Source organism: Urocitellus parryii, chromosome 9 (assembly GCF_045843805.1).
Source record: "Urocitellus parryii isolate mUroPar1 chromosome 9, mUroPar1.hap1, whole genome shotgun sequence".
Lineage (NCBI taxonomy): Eukaryota > Metazoa > Chordata > Mammalia > Rodentia > Sciuridae > Urocitellus > Urocitellus parryii.
The window spans coordinates 96,835,034-96,856,002 of NC_135539.1; the positions used below are offsets into that span (position 1 = coordinate 96,835,034).

General features: G+C 43.6%; 1 protein-coding gene across 4 annotated transcripts in view; it reads left to right on the forward strand.

The window, feature by feature from the left end:
- Susd4 (sushi domain containing 4) overlaps window positions 1-20,969 on the forward strand; it is a 126,501-nt gene that overhangs the window by 87,883 nt on the left and 17,649 nt on the right. The window lies entirely within an intron of this gene.

Consider the following 20,969-nt stretch of genomic DNA (forward strand, 5'->3'; position numbering starts at 1 on the left):
ATGGCCAGCAATAACCTTTATTCCCTGAGTCCACTTTTCTTGCTTTTGTCCAGAGAAGAGACCACCTGCCATGAAACCATACTTCCCATTAGATGTAAAATTTGCTTCCCCCATCCTCAGGCTCACAGGGGAGGAGAGTGGGTGAAAGAAAAAGTTGCAAGCATCAAAGGTTAAACTCAGAATATTGCAAAGTTAAACGAAATGTCTTCAAAAATTAATTTTCTCTGCACCAAATGAAAACATATTGCATTATGGCATCATTAATCTCATCCCTCGTTTTATTGTTGTGTCAATGTTTCCTCCATATTTCCATGCATTTTATAGCTTAGCTATAAATGTTTTGCTGCAAGCACATCCTTGGAAGCCTGAAAGCAAGAGCTCTTTCTTCCTTGTTTATTAAATCTATATGATTACAGAGTGTGCATCACTAAAGACCACTAATCAGCGGTATAAGATAGTGAGGGGGAAGGGCATCCACTGCCAGGATCAAGGCAGTGTCATGGGGTCCATAAAAGTCTTGTGCTAGACAAGACGGACATACTGGTTCAGCCCTTGCTTTAACACCCACCTTGAAATTATGCCCGATGTGATTCTTGGCATGTGAATAAGTGGGTGGGAAGGGACCTCCATTGGGAAAGAAAAAAATAGAAAAAAGAAAAGGAAACCTCCCATCAAGAGCCCCTCTAAACCTATTTGGAACCTTGGTTGGAAAAGAAACAAATAAAGAAGCAACAAAATGTGGAAGCAAACCAGTTCTTACAGGTTTACAGCAGCTTTATAGTGTGCAGCTCTGTGGGAGGAGGTAAGAGTGGGCAGTATGTCTGGAGGGCGATGCTCAGAGGAATCAGAGAAAGCATTTATTCCTAGAGGAAAGGATGGACTTGAGGCCCTGGAGCCTCCTTGGAGGGAGAGGGAGTGGTGGGCGGCAGGGAGAGTGGAGGGAACCCTGGGTGGCAGGGAGAGTGCCAAGCCTGGGCCATTTTTTTGCCTTATCCCTAGGCTGGTCATTAGAGCTCCTGCTTCCCTCACCTCTCACCTGTCCCAAATCCTCTAATGGATTGGCAGGAACCCAGGGTAGAGGTGTTAGATAAAATAGAGGACACCCAGTTAAATTTGAATTTCAGAGAAACAATAAATAATTTTTAATAGGAGCATGTCCTGAAATGTTGCATGGAACTTAAGGTTAAAAAAAAAATCCTGCTTTGGCTTATCTGCAATTCAGATATAACTGAATGTCTTGTACTGCTGTTTGCTGAATCTGGCCATCCTTGCCTGAAGACACAAGGTCATCCCCTTGGTTACCAGTGGACTAGCCTTTCTCTTGTCTGGCTACTGATGGTGGGTCAGGGTAGGCACATGAAGAAGGGGGCCTGTCTTCTAGTTCCTGGAGGCTTTTTTCTACCCAGATGACCAGGGAGAGAGAGGGGTAGTTTAAAGATATCATTATTATGATTTTATCTATTTGAAATGCCCATTTTAAATTTTTTTCAAATTTGGCTTAAATGTGTTTCAAGCAGTCAGGTTTTGATAAGCTTCATTTGGGGACTTAGAAAGCAGTTTTTATGGAGCCTAGAGAATATGATATGGAGAGACATAAAACAAAATCTTAACTTCAAGAGTCAACGATCTAGGGTTGTAAACAGAAGCTGTGAGCAGCTTCTGGTTGAAAATGAGTCTGCTTGCTTAACACATGCCCTTTTCCACTGCAGCCTCAGCTCTGGGCTGCAGAAAGATGCTGAAGATCCAACCTGATATTACCTGTGCTGGGAAGGCCACTTGAATGCCTTTTTCCCTCAGTTGGTTTTTCTTTTAAATAATGTTCACATCTTGATTTTTCAATACATGTCTCTTTAAATTATCTGATGAATTTAATTTGTGAGTCCTTTTAGATGCACCACTGCTAAAGGTACAAAAGCCGAGACTCTAAATTGAGAGATAACAGAGTTGGCCAAAGGAAAACTAGATAGAAACTGGATGAAGGCAAACAATGAGCCTGGTGTGATGGCACATGCATATAGTCCCAGCATCTTGGGAAGCTGAGGGAAGAGGATCACTTAAGGTCAGAGTTCAAGTTTAGTCTGGGAAACAGAGACCCTGCAGAGATCCAGTCCCCGGACCCCTCAAAACAACAATAACAACAACAACAAAAAGCATAAGCAATGGATTAAAAAAATAAGAGGCAAAGATTCATGAGAACACTATCCAATTGTGCCTAGGTATTGGCACTTCTTTAATTCTTTCTTCAAATTGTATATCATCTTTTTCAACCTCAGTGCCTTATTTATATAATATTATTGCAGGGTTTCAAAAGAGATGAACTGTTTCTAGGGAATCTACCCCTTTAATATATCACCCACACTCTCCCCCACCTTCCTGTTTTCCTAAACCCACAATTTGCATGATTTGATTTTTCTTGATGGCACAGTAAAAATGATTGCACTGTGCTGTAGAATCATGATGTTATTGGGGGCTTTAAAATATGTTAGGGTGCTCCTATAGTGAGTGAGTGGGTGCTGTGCAGGTCTTTATGAGGTTTTTATCCTTTCCCCTTCCTCTCCTACTACTAATGCATCAGCTACCAGTGTACCTGTCACTCTCAGGGAGCATGTGGTAGCATCTTTTCCCCATGCCCAACTCATTGCCTTGCCTGCTGTGAGCCAGGGTATGGGATCCCTAAGCTGATTGTTGGCCATCAGGCTGGCTGGCTTCACATCCTGGGTCTCTTGCTTAGTCACTTTGCCCTAGAACAAGTGGTTTTGCCTCTATTGGCCTCCATTTCCATTTCCTCATCTGTAAAATGGGGTGGTGATCTACTTACCCCATGAGATTGTGAGGATTCAGTATAACAAATCTGACATATTTAGTGAAGTTTCTGACACATAGCAAATGGCTAATCAATTGATGTTTTTAGAGTTGAGTAAAAGTCACCGTATAAACAAGTGAGGATCTAGGCATAATTCTGAATGAATAAGGTGCCCAGGCTTTGGGGCATGTACATTGTGACACTAATTTTGGTTGTTCAGGTGCAATGTTAGTTACTTGCATGTTCTTAGCTGTGTTTGTAATAAGATGGAACAGATAAGGGAAGGAAATACTGAACAATAAAGGTAATTGCCTTTATTTTTGAGAGATAATTTTTAGTCAGCTTTTTTTTTTTTTTTTTTTTTTTTTTTTTTGCCACTGTGACCAAAGGACCTAAAAAGAACAACATAGAGCAGGGGAGGTTTATTTGAGGCTCATGGTTTCCGAGGTCTCTGTCCAGATGGCCAACTCCATTGCTCAGAGCCTGAGGCAAGGCAGAACATCATGACAGAGGAAAGCTGCTCAGGACAGGGCAATCAGGAAGCAGAGAGAGCTTCACTCATCAGGGACAAAATATAAACCCCAAAGGCTTGACCCCAGTGACCCACCTCCTCCAGCCATATCCTACCTGCCTACAGTTATAGCCCAGTTAATCAGTGGATTAAGCCATTGATTAGGTTCTACCTCTCAACCCAATCATTTTGCCTCTGAGTGTTCTTTCATTGTCTCACACATGAGCTTTTGGGGGACACCTCATATCTAAACCGTAATAGGTGACTATATATGTGCCAGACTCTTGACCAAAGTATCTGTTCACTGCTACTAACCCCACCTTGCTGATGACCAAACCAAGGTTTCTAATGGCTCAGTAACTTGCCCAAAGTCAGCTAATAGTGAGGGAGCTAGAACTTGAGCATGAGTCTTTGTCACTTCAAAACTCTTGATATAAATCTAAGTCTGATTAACTTATTCTGACGTTACAATCCAACAGGGAAGGTGATTTGGTTTTTCAAAAACTAAAAAACAAAATTAAAGCTTTATTGCATAGGAAGGAATTTATCATTCTAGGCTGTGGTCCTCCTCAAGAAATGTGGTGCTTCACTTCAGCTAGGGAGCTGGGCAGAGATGGTCAGGACACTGACACCTTAGAGGATGGCATAACTCGCTCTGACCCCCTAGCTCTCAGGTGTGGCTTTTTCTGCCACATGGCACCCCCTCTCCCTAATGGAATGGAGAGCCAACACTTGATCTGTCACACTCACATGTAAACAGTCCTATTTTTGAAGGTTAGCTTTGGGAGGAGTTGATCATGATCATTTGGAAGAAAAGAACTTGGTAGTATCATCGAAGGTAGGAAGGGATCCAAGGACCAGTATAGAGGTCATGTATTTTTGAGCCGGTACTCTTATGCTCATCTTATGAGTGGGAATCCCTTCTGGAGCACATGTGTACCTCCATAGTGTGTAATGGATAAAGCCCCCGGAATCATCAAACCTTGAACAAGAATGTTGGCTGCAATATTTTGGACCTGAAAGGAACTTTGTGCGTCCTTTTATCTTGGCCCATCTTTCTGTGGGTATACATGCTTTTCCTCATCTGGGTGTATCTTAATCCTTTCCCTTCTCAGGCCCTCTTCATCTCTGAGGATATCACCTCTCCCTGTCTCATTTCCATGCATTGAATCCAATAATTTTTAAAAGAACCTAGATAATGAGTATGGGCAATTTCTTCTAAGTGCTCAGAACTCAGTTCACCTTGCCATCAGGGTTTATTGAACACCTGTTAGGCCCAGAGCAAAACTAAAATGGGCACTGGGGAATTGCAAAGAAAGAAAAGGGCATAATTCTTTACTCTGCAGAGTTTACAGTCTACAGGGGAAAATGAGAAGACAAATTCCATTATCTAGAGAACAGATCATTACAGGTGGCATGTACATGTACACACACACAGATACTTTTACCAAGGAGCATGTGAGAGCATCTGCACTTTGGAGAGGGTAGAAGGTCAGTTCTAGTAGGTGATATTACAAGTGCAAAGTGAAAATTTCTGTCCAGGGATTTGTGGCATTTTTCGTTTATTTTCCCTGGAGACCAAATAGTAGCATACTTTCTGGCTCCACTTGATTCACTCATATGGAAGGATTGTGCATTTTGAAATTGGAGAGCTCATCAGCCCAGGCAGCAGATATGTGTTGAAGGACACTGGTCCAAAAGTTGAAGGATGGGAATGTAGGATGTTGAGGGTCATAAAGCAAGGAAATATAGCCACACCGCAGATAAGGTTACAGGGAAAGACATGTGCACACCTGAGGCGGACTAGGAAGAAGAGGTGCCAACTGTCCAGGATCCCCAAGACACTGTAGTTAGGTGATGCACAACCACAGAAAAGGGCTCTTTCTTCATAAGAGGAAGGTTTTCCAATGGCCTGGTGGTGACACAGAGGTGCTGGTTATCTAGTTCAAGAAATTCCTGGTGGCAATTTGCTCAAATGGCATGTCAGCAACAACAGAGATCACATGACCATGCATCTGTGAGGCAAGAGAAGAGTCAAAAGAACAGGTGATTGAAGCCAAAACTTGGCATTTGGAATCCTTCCTGGTAGCTTCCATCTACTTAAAGTCTCTTTTGTTTCCCTAACAAAGGACTTAGTTCCCCAAACAGAGGTCCTTTCAATAGATCTCCAGAAACAACAAGAGAGTGGGGGATCAAATCCAGAAAGGATCAATCAAATGTTCAGTGAGATTAGATTTGGAAAGAAAGTAACCAAAATCAGTGCAATATGCTCTTTCAAATAGGTGCCTGTGATAGCCATGTACTCATTCAGCCAATTTTTTTAAGGCCTCAATGTTGAGGATTTTGCATGATCCAGAGCACACAGTGATGAATGTATAACTTCAATATACAAGGTGTCTGCCCTGCAAGGGCTCTTATAGCTCATAATGCTGTTCATGAAATCTCACTCTCCTGGCAGGTATATTCAGAATATTCTATCTGAAAGGTATCCAGGGTCTCCAGAGTTAGGGGTAACCTACTCAGGCTTCTGAGAAGGTGTTCTCAAGTGAGGTCTTCCTGGTTTAGAAATTACTGGGAGGGCTGCATTGTGAGTCACCTTTTGCAGTGTGGGGCTGGCTCCTGGGGAGTCTGATGTGTTTTTCCATCTGCTTTTCCAAATAGGGGAGAAGATCATTTCAGGAACTACAGGTGCCTAACACTTTCCTTGCAATGACTTGGGCAGTGACTTCCCCAAAGTTGACATTTTCCAGAGGCTTTTTCAGCCCCATGGCTGGCATTTCTTCCAGGAACAAGCAAAGCCAACCCCATTAAGGAGCTGAACATCGGAAACTTTTTGTTTTAAATCTAACCAGTCTTCAAACTCAGAAACCCGAAGTGATCCCCCCATTCTCACTCATCTCAGAACTCACATGGACAGAGATGAAGCTTTAATGAGACAGTGTCAGATTCAATCACACAGAATGCAGCAGTGTGATTTCCCGAGAACCTACTAGTGCCCAGGGATCCTTTTAGGTCTGTGTCCTTTTATAAGAAATGGAAGAGACATAAGAAACTGAAGAACCCTGTTTGGCCAAATAAGAAATAACTTCAAAGTTTCCAATTTGAGATCAAAACTCGAAGCCAGCTTGGATGTAGAGGGCTCCCAGCTCCTGAGCTGTAGTTTGCAGTATACTTTGTTCCCGAGTCAAAATATGTTCAGGTACAAGAGGCGCCTGGCATAAGAGCCTGCCATGATTTCTCCCTCCAGGAATCTTGACTTTACTGGGAAGCACCTCTGGACTTCAAAGCAAATCCTTCTTAGGGAACAGGAAGGACACAGCAGATAATCTGGGCCTCATCAGATGAGGGGCCCTGCTGACCTTAGGAAACCAGAGAGAGCTCCCATGGGGGCAAGCTGCAGGGGATAATACTCAAAGCTTCCATCCAGACTGACCCACCCCTTCCACAGGTGGGAGGTTCCTATTTACCAAATAGAAAATTCAAAGCACCAAAAGGAGTCTTGGGCCTGTTCCCAAAGAGGTGGCTATAAATTATTGTCCATGAGGAGATTCATTGTTACTAGGTCACTTCCCCAAACCAGGGTTGGGGATCTCCCGATGACATTTATGCCCTCTTGCCACCTTTCACTAGACAAGTAAGGGAATCTCGGAGTCTCCTCTTCCTGCCCAGTGATCCAAATAAGAAAGCCTTGGATGCATGCGTGCCTTGGTCCATCGGATTTTAAGTAAAAAGAGAGAAATGACAGAAGAGCAATCATAACAGGGATCTCATGACACTGACTTTGATTTGCTGATCATAGAATACAGAGTATGGAAGGCCTTAGACATCCCAGATTTACTTTCCCCTGCCTACACTGCCGCACCCCAGCATCTCCTTTATGGAGATGAGTCAGCAGCACCAGAGCTGAGCCAGGGTCTTGTGTGGCCTGGGAGTGCCCATCGAGGTTGGCACATACAGCCTAAGGCTCTGGCACCAATCGGCTGCCTTGCATGGGGAGGCACACACCACTCTGTCCCCTTTCCCTTCCTCACCTGTGTTTTTGAACAGGGGAAAGCAGTATTTTGAACTTCCTTGTCCCATGAGCAACTCCATGACAGAAAGTGCCTCTTTCCTCCATGAATTCTCAGCCCTGGTATGTGGTATAACTAAAGCTTCCTTCAATCCACTTGATATCTGTGGACACTGTGCAGGTGCCTTTATTGTGTGATCTCTCACCCCAACAGTCACGAAAACAGGACTGATGCCAGCTCAGATGAGACCGAGGTTCAGAGAGCTTCCCTTCCTTTCCCAAGGCTACCCCCTCGTCAGCCAGCCGGTACACTTCCTGAGCCCAAGCCTTCTACTGACATCACTCCCATGGCCCTGCAGGACCTAGAGCACCTACTGAGCACTATGGTCTGGGTTCTGACCCTAGCTCTATTTCCTCAAGTGGAAAGGGAAGGAGTTGGAAGAGTTGACCTCAGAAGTGCCCTCCTGGCAGCCACATTCTTTTCATTTCTCTTCCCAGAACTCTTCCCAGAGAGTCTGCCCTGGACTTGGCTGGCTCTGCAAGACAGGTAGCAAAGTGAATGGCTGGGGTGCTAGGTTGTTCCTCCTCTTGATGGCAGTTGACATCATCTCCCTGCAGCTCATCTTCATGGTCGGCCATGAGCTTTCCATCACTGGGAGGAAACAGAGAGATAAGAACAGATGCTCATGGAGGGTCATCCTGGTAGCAGGCACTTCACTTGTCCTCTGTATTCAGCCTCAAGGCTATCCTGGGAATAATGATTCACTCTTTACAGAAAGGAAACAGGCCCAGTAGCAACCCTTGGCCTGCGGGAGCAAGACACAGAGCAAGATTCAAAAGCTTCTCTGACCCAACCTCAGGCTGGGTTCTTTGCTCGGCACTGTGCTGCCCTCCGTGGAGAGACCACCTGAGTACTCTACTTAGCCACCAGAGGTGACTCGTTTGTTCATTAATGTTCCCCGTGGATTTTTAGCATGCTCAGGTTTTGGAAGAAATCATATATACACATATATGTATAAAATATGATTTTACCCAAGCTGTACTGCATATCATAGTGAACAAGACGGTAATTCTTTTTTTCTTTTTTCCATCTATCCCTTTTGCCCATGTAAGGTTCTGTTGTCAACCAGCATTGTACTGAGTGCCGTGGGGCATCTGCTTATTAGGAATTCAAGTCATGCTCACCTCAGCTGTAGTGATAATAGCAGTGACCAGCTGGTCACCCAACACCCGCCTCCCCCAGCTTCTCACCCTTCTCAGTAGACCAACTGGCCAGGGGCATGGTCTCCATTAACCTCTGCCAGCCTTTCAGGCTCCCTGCAGACTCACCCATGATCCTGCCAGCAGCTGGATCCAATTGAAATTGCATCAGCAGAAAGTGAAGAGCAGTGAATGCCTTCTCTCTCCTCTTGAAACTACAGAGCAGCGGGGCCTCTTTTCATGGGAAGGTGGAAGGAGGCCTTCTGATTTATCTGCTTGCCCCAAACTATCACTTTCTCTCTGCTTTAGCTGATGTTAGAGGTGTATACAAGGTTAGGAAATGCTTGATCAGGTGGTTTAGGGCTAGTGTTCTCAAGGCTCTGAGGCCCAGCAAAGAAGGCCCTAGGTTAGCTTTCCTCCTGGCTGACCCCAGCCCCAATAACTCTGTTTTACATATTTATATAGCGTGTTCCCACTCAAGATTTATTGAAAGGAAGAGTTTGCCAGTGTAACATCTGAAAATCATTCTCTTAGTTCTGCCTTCTCAAGAACCCAAGACCAGAGAATTGAAATGATTTGCTAGGGTTGCATAAAAATTCCAACATCTCTTCAGACTCCCAACCTTCAGGTGTGGAAGTAGATGGCTAATTTACAACCCTGAGTAGGAACCCAGCTTACATCAGCCAAAACCTGATGGGATTTTTAGATCTTATTCTTGAAAACAAAAGAATTTCCTGTTTGCTTTGAAGACAAATGAGTGTTCCTGGACTTGTGAAAGAGGAAATCTTGGGCTTTGTTGGTTTCCTGTGTTAGCAACATTAGCTAGCCAAGCCCAGTCTGAAACACGGAGAGGTCAGTTTGTGAATGGAAATGCATTCTCTGATCTGGACACATTGTCAGTGGATAACATCCCTTTTGCCTATTTTGTTCCCTGGCAATGAAAATTTCTGTAGCTGGCTCTGTTTGTGTTACAATCACCTTGCCTGTGACCCTGGAGGGGTATTTTATTAGCAGGAAATGCAAAATAGCAAGCAATCCTGTTAATTTATTGTTCACAAGCAATAGTAAATTATCCTAATACCATTTTCATGTACTGTTCTTATATGACAGCAGAGTGATTACAAGAAAATAGTAGCTTGCATGCCACACAAGTGTGCGTAATTTTTTCTTTCTTTTTTTTTTATAAAGACTAATTGCCCAGTGGCATTCCTCTTCTTGGTCACACATCACTCTTGTACTCATGTGTAGACTGTACTGTAACATCAAGGAAGAAGCTTCCTCCCCTTGCTTTCTTCCTCCTCCTTCTCCTCCTCCTCCTTTCTTCCATTGAATCAGAAAACACTTCCAAGAGACTTCCTTCCTTCCTTTTTTTTTTTTTTTTTTTGAAGTAGATCCAAGTTTCCAGGCTTTGCTGCTATTGCTTTCTAGGCCCTTTTTCTCCTGGTCATTATGACTTTTGACCTGCCTGTCCCGAACTCTTCCTCGTCCTCTCTCTCCAGATCTGCTGTCCACCAGCCTATGCAGCCCCTATGCAGGTCCCTGCCCACAGGGCCTTGCTTTCCTTTTGTCTCATTGGAAGCGTGTGACCATCAATCCTCCCTCTCTCCTGGCTTCCAGAATCATTATTTTTTTATTTTTTAAACTGCACTTAAGTGCAGAAATTTCCGCTGAGGTCGAAGGAACAAAACTGGTGGTTCTCTTCTCCCCACCAAAGGAGCAAACAGAGCTGACAGCTCCATTGGTTTGAACAGTGACTCCCACCAAATCAAGAAAGAAAGAGGTCACCAGAGGAGGACCCCATAACTCCCTCCCCCATTCCTGCACACTCTCAGAGCTGGGATCCCCTCAGGGTCGTGCTCACATCCAGGCAGGCCCCTCCCTCCACTCTCACCTGATGAGCAGGGTTGTGCCCATGTGGGAGGCTGCTCTGTTTGGCATAGGGAGTATGGAACATGACCCTTTACTAGATTCATGGTTTTCACCAAAGTATATTTTGGTTTTGTCCTGCAGTCCCTTCTTATTTTTTGAAAATCCAGACATGGAAGCTGAAGTCTTTTTCTTATGATGTTTAAATGTCAAGCCACTGAAAAAAGTGCAGCATTAAGCAACCACAAAGCCATGACCAGTGGTTTGAGCCCCTCGCTTGTACCCCCAGGATGACTTCATTCTGCTCAGAAAATAGATGAATATGACAAATGGGAAATTGTATTTGTCCTTAAACTCTAGGATATCCTCTCATTCCCCCTCTAGGCAGGATTTATTTCCTCCTTCCCTCTCTGGGAAGTTAGGCGACTTGTATTTCAGAGCAATAAAACCTCTTATGATCAGGTGCCATGCAGAAGATGATAAATCCCCTCAGTCACTCCGAGTCACTCGGCGTATCTACAAAGTGGTCTGGGGTCATTCTTACAGGTCCTTTCCTAGTTTCCTTCACCTGCCCACCTCCCACTTTCCTTCTCCCAAATTACCTGTCTCTTTTCTCAAAGAAGCTAGACATCTAGGGTGGTAGGCAAGTCAAACAGCAGTGCCTGTCCATGCCCATCTTTGTGTCTTCTGTCATTCATCTTTTTTTTTTCATAAAACCTCTTCCCACAATGCTTGTGTGTGCAATCTTTTTCACTTTTTGTACACGAGGAGGTTTCTTTTTTATTTGTTTTGGTTTTGCAGAAAGGTCATACCTGATTCTAAACTGTGCCTAGATTCCTCTAAAGTGTTTAAGGAAGACAGTGCTTTACCAGAGCTCATCTGTCTCCTCAAAAATGGTTTCTGAAGAAAAGCCTAGGACTTTGATCACATTCTGGTCGGTTTGCTCCTCGATGGATGAGAACCAAATGCATTTTCTAACTCTGCCTCTTCCACCCCAGGGAAGGGATTTAATATGATCCATCCATTAAGAAGTTGGAAAAAATGGTTGGATATTTTTAAGATGCAGCCAATTATATTGAAATTCAGATTTTAAAACTAGTCCTTATCTCAAGCTAGCACAAGGGAACAACGGTGCCTACATAAGTCTGTATTTTCATACCATAAGTGTCTTATTCTGACAGAATTTTTTTTTTTTTGAGATGTGGAGAAAAGTAAATTTGTGGGAAGATGGGAAGCCAAGAATTCTATAGACAACCATGCCTAAAATAGCCTGGGAGAGGAAACTTACCCAGCCATATTGCTTGATGTTTTAAAAGACATTGTGGGCCTTTGCATTATCTGTGGGTGATTTTACTCTCCCCAGAGCATTAAAAAACAAACAAACAAACAAAAAACAGCCTGATTTTGACTAGCACCTCCCAGAGAGAATAACCAGTATCTCCCTGAGGAGTGCTTGGGGTTCAAGGCCTGGGATTCAGTTTTTTCCTCACCCACCCATTGCTACATAGCTCACAAGTTAACCACTTTAAGGGACATAGTGTTTCTTATTTCAATAAGGAGGATTTCTTGTTATCCCAGACGGACATTCTGACATTACCTAGGAAACCCTCATGCTTCCCAGTGGACCTGGCCCAAAGGCTGGGCTCCACCTTCTGGACCAAGGGTGGATTCATGCTATATTTGCTTACAAGGGTGACTGTAACAGAGTATTTGAAGTAGGTGGCTTAAAACACCAGGATGAGAGAGAGGCATCTAGAGGGATCTTTCACATATGATATCCAGTTTTCCCATCACCATTTGTTAAAGATATTTTCTCCAACAAAAGGTTTTGGAGGAAAAAAAGGGGTGAATCACAAGAAAATAGGAGGGAGACAGTAAGGGTAGAGGAAGGTGATCAGGTGGAGGGATGGGCAAGGGGAGGTCCTGGGAATAAAATTAATCAAATGATGTTGTAAATGTGTGTGAATATGGAACAATGAAACATCCTATTCTATATAATTAATATGCCCAATAAAATAAAATAAAACAAATTTATTCTCTGCTGGATCTGGAGGGTAGAAGTCTAAAGTCAGCAGGACTGTACTTCCTCTAAGGCTCCAGGTAGAATCCCTCCTGGCCTCCTCCTAGCTCCTGGTAATGGCCACGGCCCTTAGTGTGCCTTGGCTTGTAGCTGAATCACTCTGATCTTTTCCTTTGTCGTCACATGAACCCTCCCTAGGTCCGTATCTTCATGTGGACATTTCCTCTCTGTGTCTCTCTGCCTCTTCTTTCAAGGACCCCTGTCATATAGGATAGTATGACCTCATCTTCTCCATCTGCAAAGTACCCTGTTTCCAAATAAGGTCACATTCATGGGACCTGGCATTAGGATTTCAACGTAAGAATTTTTGATGGGGGAGGGCACAATTCCATGCTCTCCCAGCCTTGGGAAGAAGTTGCCTTCTCCTCTGAATTCCCTGTGCTTCTTGCTTCCAGGTTAAAAGGACTATCTTCTAGTCTTTGCAAACCCTAGCTGACAAGCATCCTTTGAACTGCCCACACCCCCTTCCTGAGCCAGCCTGTCCTCTAGCCCCATATATGATGACTTGCCTATGTCCACTGAGCCAAAAAATGAGTTCTCCTTCTCCGTCTATCAGGATCTCTCCATCTCTTCACATCTCTATAAGCCTCATGGCTTTTCTAAACTAACCCCACTGTGCATAATACATATCTTAGCAAATAAAGAAATCCTTGCTCCCAAATCTGGCCGTTGAGAGGCCCTACACTCCATTTCCTTTATGTACACTTAAAACCCCATGGCAAGTCTCAGTGAAAGACCACAGTGAATGGATTCAGAGTCAGTCTCACATATGGTCCAGTCCCAGCTCTGCTATTTACTCGCCAGGTGACCTTGGGGAAATAATTTCACCTTTCTGAGCTTCAATTTCCTTTTCTGCACAAATGAGGCAATAACAACACCTGCTCTGCAAGATTGTTGCTAGGATCAAGTGAAATAGGTATGTATGCTGCCCTCATAGTAGATGCTTGTTAAATGTTACCATTGTGATTACAGCTTGCCTTTTATCTCTTTGGTGCATAGTGTAGCTAAAAATAGTAACTATCTCCTTTTTTTTTTTAATTGAGCATCTACATTTGTGCCAGGTACTTGGTGCTTGTTGATTTACAGATATCATTTCTAATTGTTATAAATGCCCAGCAAGTAGGCATCACCGTTCCTGTTTTACAGATGATGAAAACTAAAGCTCAGAAGGAAAATAAAGATAAAATTTTAAAAAGTAAAATGCCCAGGTCACATAGCTACTCAGCACTTGAGCCAGAATTTGAACCTAGGGCAGAGATCAATGTAATGTTTTGAGCAACCAATAAATTTCTGATGTTTAAAATAAAAAAATAATATTGGGCAATATTTGAAGCACTTTTACCAACATAAAATATTCCTATTTTCTATATATAATCTAGAATCATACCTAAAAGCACGTATGCACATGTACAAACATACACACACCACACCACACACACACACACAGCTAGGAACAACACATGATTAATTACTCCCCACTATTATTAACTAACTATTGAATTATGTATCTCCTCATGTGCTAGGATTTGCTATTAGACAAGAATTTCACAAATTTCCAAAAACTTTTAGAAAAAAAAATAGAGGATAACAACTTGAGGTTCAGAAAATTCCATTCATGAATCTATCTGGGTGCCACCTTGGTCTAGTTTGTGAAGGGAGAGATTGAGAATCATGAAGATACACTGGCAACATTGAACTCCAGCATCCTCTCTGAGGGTGGAAAGATTTGCTGGTTCCAGAGAGAGGCAGAAGAAACAACAACTCTAAACGCTCCTTTACCTGTGGGCGTTTTGTCTTACCTTGTGGGACATAACCCCTTTTAATCTTGTGTCCTGTTTTCTCTCCCTTAAAGAAATGAAGATGCCCTGATTGCCATTAGAATTCTAACCACAGGAGGATTTGTATGGGGAAAGGTTCAGAGCACTTTGATTCCGTGGATGTCTTGTGATTTATTCTTACCTGGTGTGGTCCAGGCTGTCCTTGATGTAGCCAGTCCTCCAGTCATTGCAGGGAAAGAAGAGCAGCCTCATCAGAACACAGAAACACATGCCAACTTTTCATTTCAGTGTCAGTTTTTGCTGCAAAGACAGTACATCATGGGTTTGCACCTGTTCGCTCACCTGCGTGCTCCTCCATGGCTTTTGATGGCTACACCACCAGACATGCTTCCTATGTAAAGCTTGATTTGTGTATGGTGTGTGTGTCTGTGTTTCACACTGAAATTTCACAGTGGTCATCAGATGCATTCTGGGTTTCTTCAGGGTCACTCTACTGTGGGACACTGTGAGGGCAGATCAGAGCCCCTCCCTCAGGGCCCCTGGGTAATACCGATGTTATTTGATTTGTCAGCACATCTCTGAGCAGGTAAACACCATGTTCCATCCGGCCTGGAAACAAGCAAAGCTCCAGCCTCATAATCATTTGCTTCCTTTTGTGGACACGTTTATCGGCCATCTATGTTGTTATAACAAAACAAAAATGGAAAACGTAATGTGCTGTATAATGTTTATTGATTTTTCCTGAGCTAAAAGCAAAGTTTTAGATGTAGCCTTGGAAACAACTGTGACTTTGACATGGAGAGTCCCATGCAGCTTCCTGGAATCATTACCCAAACTTAGATCAGACTGGGGAGAGCTGGCACATTGCCAGCTTTGACTATTCGAAGTGAGCAGAACTTCTGAGGACAGAGGTTGGGTGATTCTGTTCATGTTAGAATTAAACAGTCCCTGTACTCCTGGTCCCTCTTAGAGCCATGCTGATGATATGCTAGGCTGTCTTGGGATGATGTCCTTGCCTTCAACACACAGAATCACTGGCTCTACCACCACTTCCCCTTGCTCTTCAAAGCCAACTGAGGTCAAGATTCTGCCATTAAGAGCCAGGATTCTCACTTGTCCCCATTGAGCTCAGCTACAAACTTTTCTAGTCGTGTGGGACAGCCCTTCCCAAATGGGTCTATGCTTGTGAATCACCTGGGAATCCTGCTAACAAAGTTTCTGATTTGGTAGTCTGGAGTACAGCTAGATCTTACACACAGCAGTTCAGATAACAAGGCCTTCAGATCAGATACCAATGCAGTGTAATTCAAACACCCCACCAGCACCACTAAATGTTGTAAGCCAGCCATCCTCAGCAGATGGAGAACAAGGGGAGCTGATTTTCCCCCTATCTCTATTGTAACTGCATGAGATAGTGATTCTCAACTCTGACTACCCATTACAATCACCCAGGAACCTCTTAAGACATAGCCATGGCCAGAACCCAGCCCTGACCAATGAAACAAAGTTCCCCATGTGTTTCTAATATGCCGCAGGACTGAAAAACCACTGACCCAAGTCATTAAGACACTCTTCAAATGCAGCACTAATGTAGCAGCAAGGGAGAGTGCTGACTGTAATAATGTACTCTAATATCTAAAGAATTCCTGCCTCGCTCTTACACAGAGCAGATTCACATCTGTTACTCCTTATACCAACTGCATATGGCGGACTACTACTGTGAGAAGGTTCCCAGAAATGAATCGTGGTTCAAACAAAATGGAAGTTTACTTCAATGTAGTGGTACAGAGTAACTGTTGGTCTGTTGGTACCTCTTCTCCATCTGGTCATTCCCATGGGCCAGTAGAGGCTCTATTCTCCTCTTGGTACAGCTTCTAAGGTCCCTTTGGGAAGTCATTCTAGCCAGCCAAAAGCATGGGAAGGCTTCATGAGTAAGGCCTAGAGGTAGTTACATCCCATTGATTAGAACCTAGAGGAACACAGGGCACTGGGTAATGTGGACCAGCTGGGTATCCAGAAGATGAGGAAAACATGGATTATGGGGAGTAGCTAACAGCTCCTGCTACTAGCCCTAAAGGGACAGCTCCTTCCTGCATGAAAAATATCCAGGGGGCTGTGTAAAGCTTTGGAATAAGTAAGAAGGAAAATATCTAGTCAAAGCATCTGGGCTTAGTGGCTTAAAAATATATTTAAGAATATATATTTTTTAAATTAGAGGCTATAGGTTAACATGTTCTATCAAGTTTTCGGTCCCCACCACAAGAATAAGTTGTGTGAATATTCATAATGTACATAGACTATTTCTAAACCTCTTTCAAAGCAATTTTTTTTCTATACTGGGGATTGAGCCTGGGGACAGTCTACCACTGAGTTACATCCCAAACTTAAAAAAAAAAAAGTGTATTTTTATCTTTAGACAGTGTCTCCCTAAGTTGCCCAGGCTGTCCTTGAACTTGTAATCCTCATGCCTCAGGCTTCCAAATAGCTGAGATTACAGGAAAGTGCCACCAGGCCTAGCTTAAAGCCCATTTTTAAAGCCTCTTTTACACACAGAGAGAAATCTATGTGAGTTAGGGACTATAACATATGATGTTGAGCTCTAAGTTCCGCTTTCCCACCACTAAACAATGGCCTCATCATACTTCTTTATTCAGAAAGTGGGAGCCTACAGAGAGCAGCTCTCTCATCTTTCCACCACCCTGGCCATGGATCTCCATATGCCTATGTTCAGCTCTAGTTCCTGCCTTCTAACTTGTCAAAGACCAGCTTCTTCAATCCTGTACATGATCACATCTTCTTCACCTTCTCCATGACTACCCTCCTTCAATCCCCTGCACCTTTATCACCAGTCTTTTCTCCATGTTCTCCACTCTTGCCAATGAATGAACAAGACCAGAGCTCTTCTACGGGATGGAGGGAGCCTCCCTTGGCCCTCTAGCTGACCATTTGCTGCTTCTTTGCAACAGACTTCTCCAAAGAGTCATCCACAGCTCCTACACCCATTCACTCCTCAACTCACTCCAAATGGATGCTCCTCTATGACTTTACAGAAGTTGTTTTTCTCAGAGTCACCAGTGATTTCCATGTGGCCAAATCCAATAGTCACTCTTTTCTTCCCATATTTATCAGCTTGCTAGGAACCACAGTCTCTGCTGTTGGCATTGTGAAACACCCTGATTTGCTCTGCCCATTTCTTTTGCCCTCTCTGATATCTCAGCATTGGGACTGGGACCCTTTCTTTTCTTGCTGCCATTTCTTTTACATGAGCTCATATAACTGTGTGGCTGTTGATATTATCTCCATGCTCATGACTCCGGAGTTCTAAATTTATCCCAGACCTTTTCTCCAACTGCCTGATTGACACTTGTATGACTCTTACTGACAGCTCAAACCTAACAAGTGCAAAGCCAAACTCGGTACCACTTTCCTCCCACAAAGCAAACACCTAACTTGGTAAATGGCACCCCAGTCAAGCCAGGTCAGGGATCTGGGAGTTATCTTTGATTCTTTCAAATCAATCTAACAAGAAGTCCTAGAGTAGAAATGAAACTGGAATATGTAAAGCTATGTCCTACTGCCCTGTTTGCCATTGTGTTGACTGTCATCTCTCCAGGGCACAGCAGCTGCCTCCTGACAGATCTGTGCCTGCTCTCCAATAGTGTGTGCACACAGTGGCCAGAGCTGCATTTTTAAAATACATTAATCCTTGCTCTTTGCAGTATCCCTTCACATTTCTGATAAAATCCCAACTTCTTGCCCTGATGCCACGGAGCTCACACATGCTGTCCTATCTGCCTCCCGACCTTGGTGCCGTGCCATCTACCTTCTCCTGTCACTCACAACCACCACCTGGGCCCCCTCTTCAGTGCTTCCAACCTTCCTTCATGGGTGCCACCCCCTCTACCTGACATGTTCTCACTTACAGCACTGCCCTTCACTGGGTCCTGGTCATTGTGGCCATGCATTCACATGGGCGTCTGTGATGGAATCAGTGCTTCTCACCGTGCTAGAGAAGGACCAGGATTGGGTGGTGTTTTCCAATATGCTGCAGCCCAATGCTTGTATAATAGACAATAAAAATGGATTCTAGAAAAATAAAATAAAATGATGAAGACATAATACAAGCCCCATTTTTAATTATTAGGCTTGACTGTTGTCAAATTACATTTAAATAAATAGGAATCAAAAACACACACGGGTGTTGTGACAAGGCCAAATTGATCTCTTATTTTGTCACAGACTCTGCAGTACATAGCTGATGCATAGGTACTGGTCTAGGTCCCCATGAGGAATAGGGCTGCTCTAGATTTCAGTCTAAAAGTCACCTCTTTGGGGGACTTCCCAGAACAGCTCATTTAAAGTATATTCTTTTACCCCCACCCCAATAATGTTAATTCTCTTCTGACTCCCATTAATTTCCACTGTGGTAGAGAATTTGTGATCTGACTCCCATTAATCTCCATTGTGGTAGAGAATTTGTGATCTGATATAACATGAGCAGTTCCTTAGTTTGAAATCAGTCTATTGCTTAGATAGATGGGCAGTTTCTTCCAGCTCTGACCACCACATTCACTGTTGCAGGCACTTTGTTACCTGCCTATAACTGTGGGAGGGGCAAGAGAAAGCATCTTCTGACCATTCTCCATGAGGAAACAATCCCTCCACCACGATTCAAGTGGATTTTAGCCACCAGGTAGTGGTAGAATCCACTCTTGTCGGGGTTGAAGACTCAGGTGGGGGCCCTTGCATTATCCACGGGATATCCACATATGACCTATCCTCTCCTGATGGAAACTTCTGTCTGCAACCTCTCTCTCCTCCTGCTCCTTTTCTCTTTTCTGTTGCTCCCCACTGGCACTGTCCTCATGATCCCACCACGCTTGTCTCCAGAAGTTCCGTCTCTCCTTCCCCAGGCCAAGACTCTTTCCCAGCCTCCTTGTGTGTCAAGAGAATCTTCAGTTTCTCCAGCATGGTGTGCACATGACTCATCTAGAGGAAGCAGGGAGGCCTGGCCCTTAAGCTTCTTAAATATTTTACCTCTGATTTTCTAGTGCAAAATGTAGACCTGGTTTGCCAGTACTGTGTACATTTTGGATCTTACTGTGGCTCCTTTTGATCTACGTGTCTTTTATACCCTCTTGGGAGATGTGCAGCTTGGGCTCTCCATCCAGTATTTGAGAGTGTGGTAATAATTTTTTTTCAGAAGATGGAGCAGAGGGCTCACTCAGACACATAAATATTCATTTGCTTACCTATCATCTGAAGACAGGACCAAATAGAACCTAGTTTCTCTGGTTCTCCAAAAAATACTTGTTACATAAATGAATTTTAAAATGAGTGAAAGAGTATAATCCATGTACCTAGATAGAAGAGTGAAGAAGCTAGAAAGTCTAAAATGCAGACAGTCCAAGTATAATTGGCTTTTTTTATGCAAAAGGGGGTACTCTCATGCTAATAATGCATAGGAAGAAATCGTGGAGGAACCTTTTATTTTCCTACTTGGAAATGCATCAGGCTTTCTTTGTAGGTTGATTTTGCTTCAGACAGTAGAATTAGTTGATCTTCTCTGAGCTCAGACAGTGGAGATGGGCGCTTGTTATACATAGAACAGGAAGGAAGTCGTTTGAGAGTTATTTGCCTGTAAGCAAATGAAAATGCTCCAGACAACACACTGGTAGTGGGAACAGCATGGGTGTCTGCTTCCAATACTCCCCAAACCACAAAGTAGTACTACTTGACCATGGGGGCCCTCTGAGTTGTCCCACCCCTGCTGGTGTAGTGAATAGCACTCCCAGAGACTGATAGTCACCAGTCTTTTGAAAAAAAAAAAAAAAAGATTCAGGGGCTGATGATATGGAAGGAGTGACTTTGGTAGGAGAAGGCTACTCTGAGTCCCTTGTGAGGGCAAAGGGAGGTTGGAGAACTGTCTCACAGGGAAGCCACATCTATCCAGAAGATGGTGCAGTCCTTCTCCCAGAAGAAGCTAGGCAGGACTGCCAAGAGTGAGGCAGGAAGACCAGGGGTGCATCCTTAAATCCTTCTGGATTATCAGCTTCATGGTCTGAGAGCAAGGCTGCATTCACCTCCCCAAGAGGGTCCTGGTGTCCTCATGTTGCAATGACCACAGAAAAGAATCTATTGCAGGAATCCCTGTGACTGGTCTGCTCCTCATGGGGAGCATCTGGCTAGAGAGACACTCTCCCAACTCAAACTTAATTAGACCATATTTTTCCAGGGAATGTGGAGAGAATCAGCAGGTTTAGACATTTATGTCTAGGCCTTCATGGAGTGTGAGGAATTTGGAGATCCCAGGCAATCAGAAAAAAATGCTTTCCTCTTTCCAAACCTCACTTTATGGCTAAGCTGGGGTTGCAGGTCCCCATCCCTGGAAACAAGCCAGGCAATATTCTGATATAAACTCCAACTTTGCTCTAGTGAGTGAGTATTGTTTTCTCTCTTTGATAAATGAGGAAACAGTGAGGGGGCAGAAACAGAGGGAATACTTCCTAAGTTATTCTGTGAAGCCAGCATTACCCTAAAACCAAAACCTGACAAAGACATTATAAGATCAATATCTTTCATGAATATAGATGCAAAATTCCTCAACAAAATATTAGCAAATCGAATCCAACAATGTATAAAGAATTATACCGTGACCAAATAGGATTTATTCAGATATGCAAGGCTGGTTCAGCACTTAAAAATCAATTAAGTAGTCCATC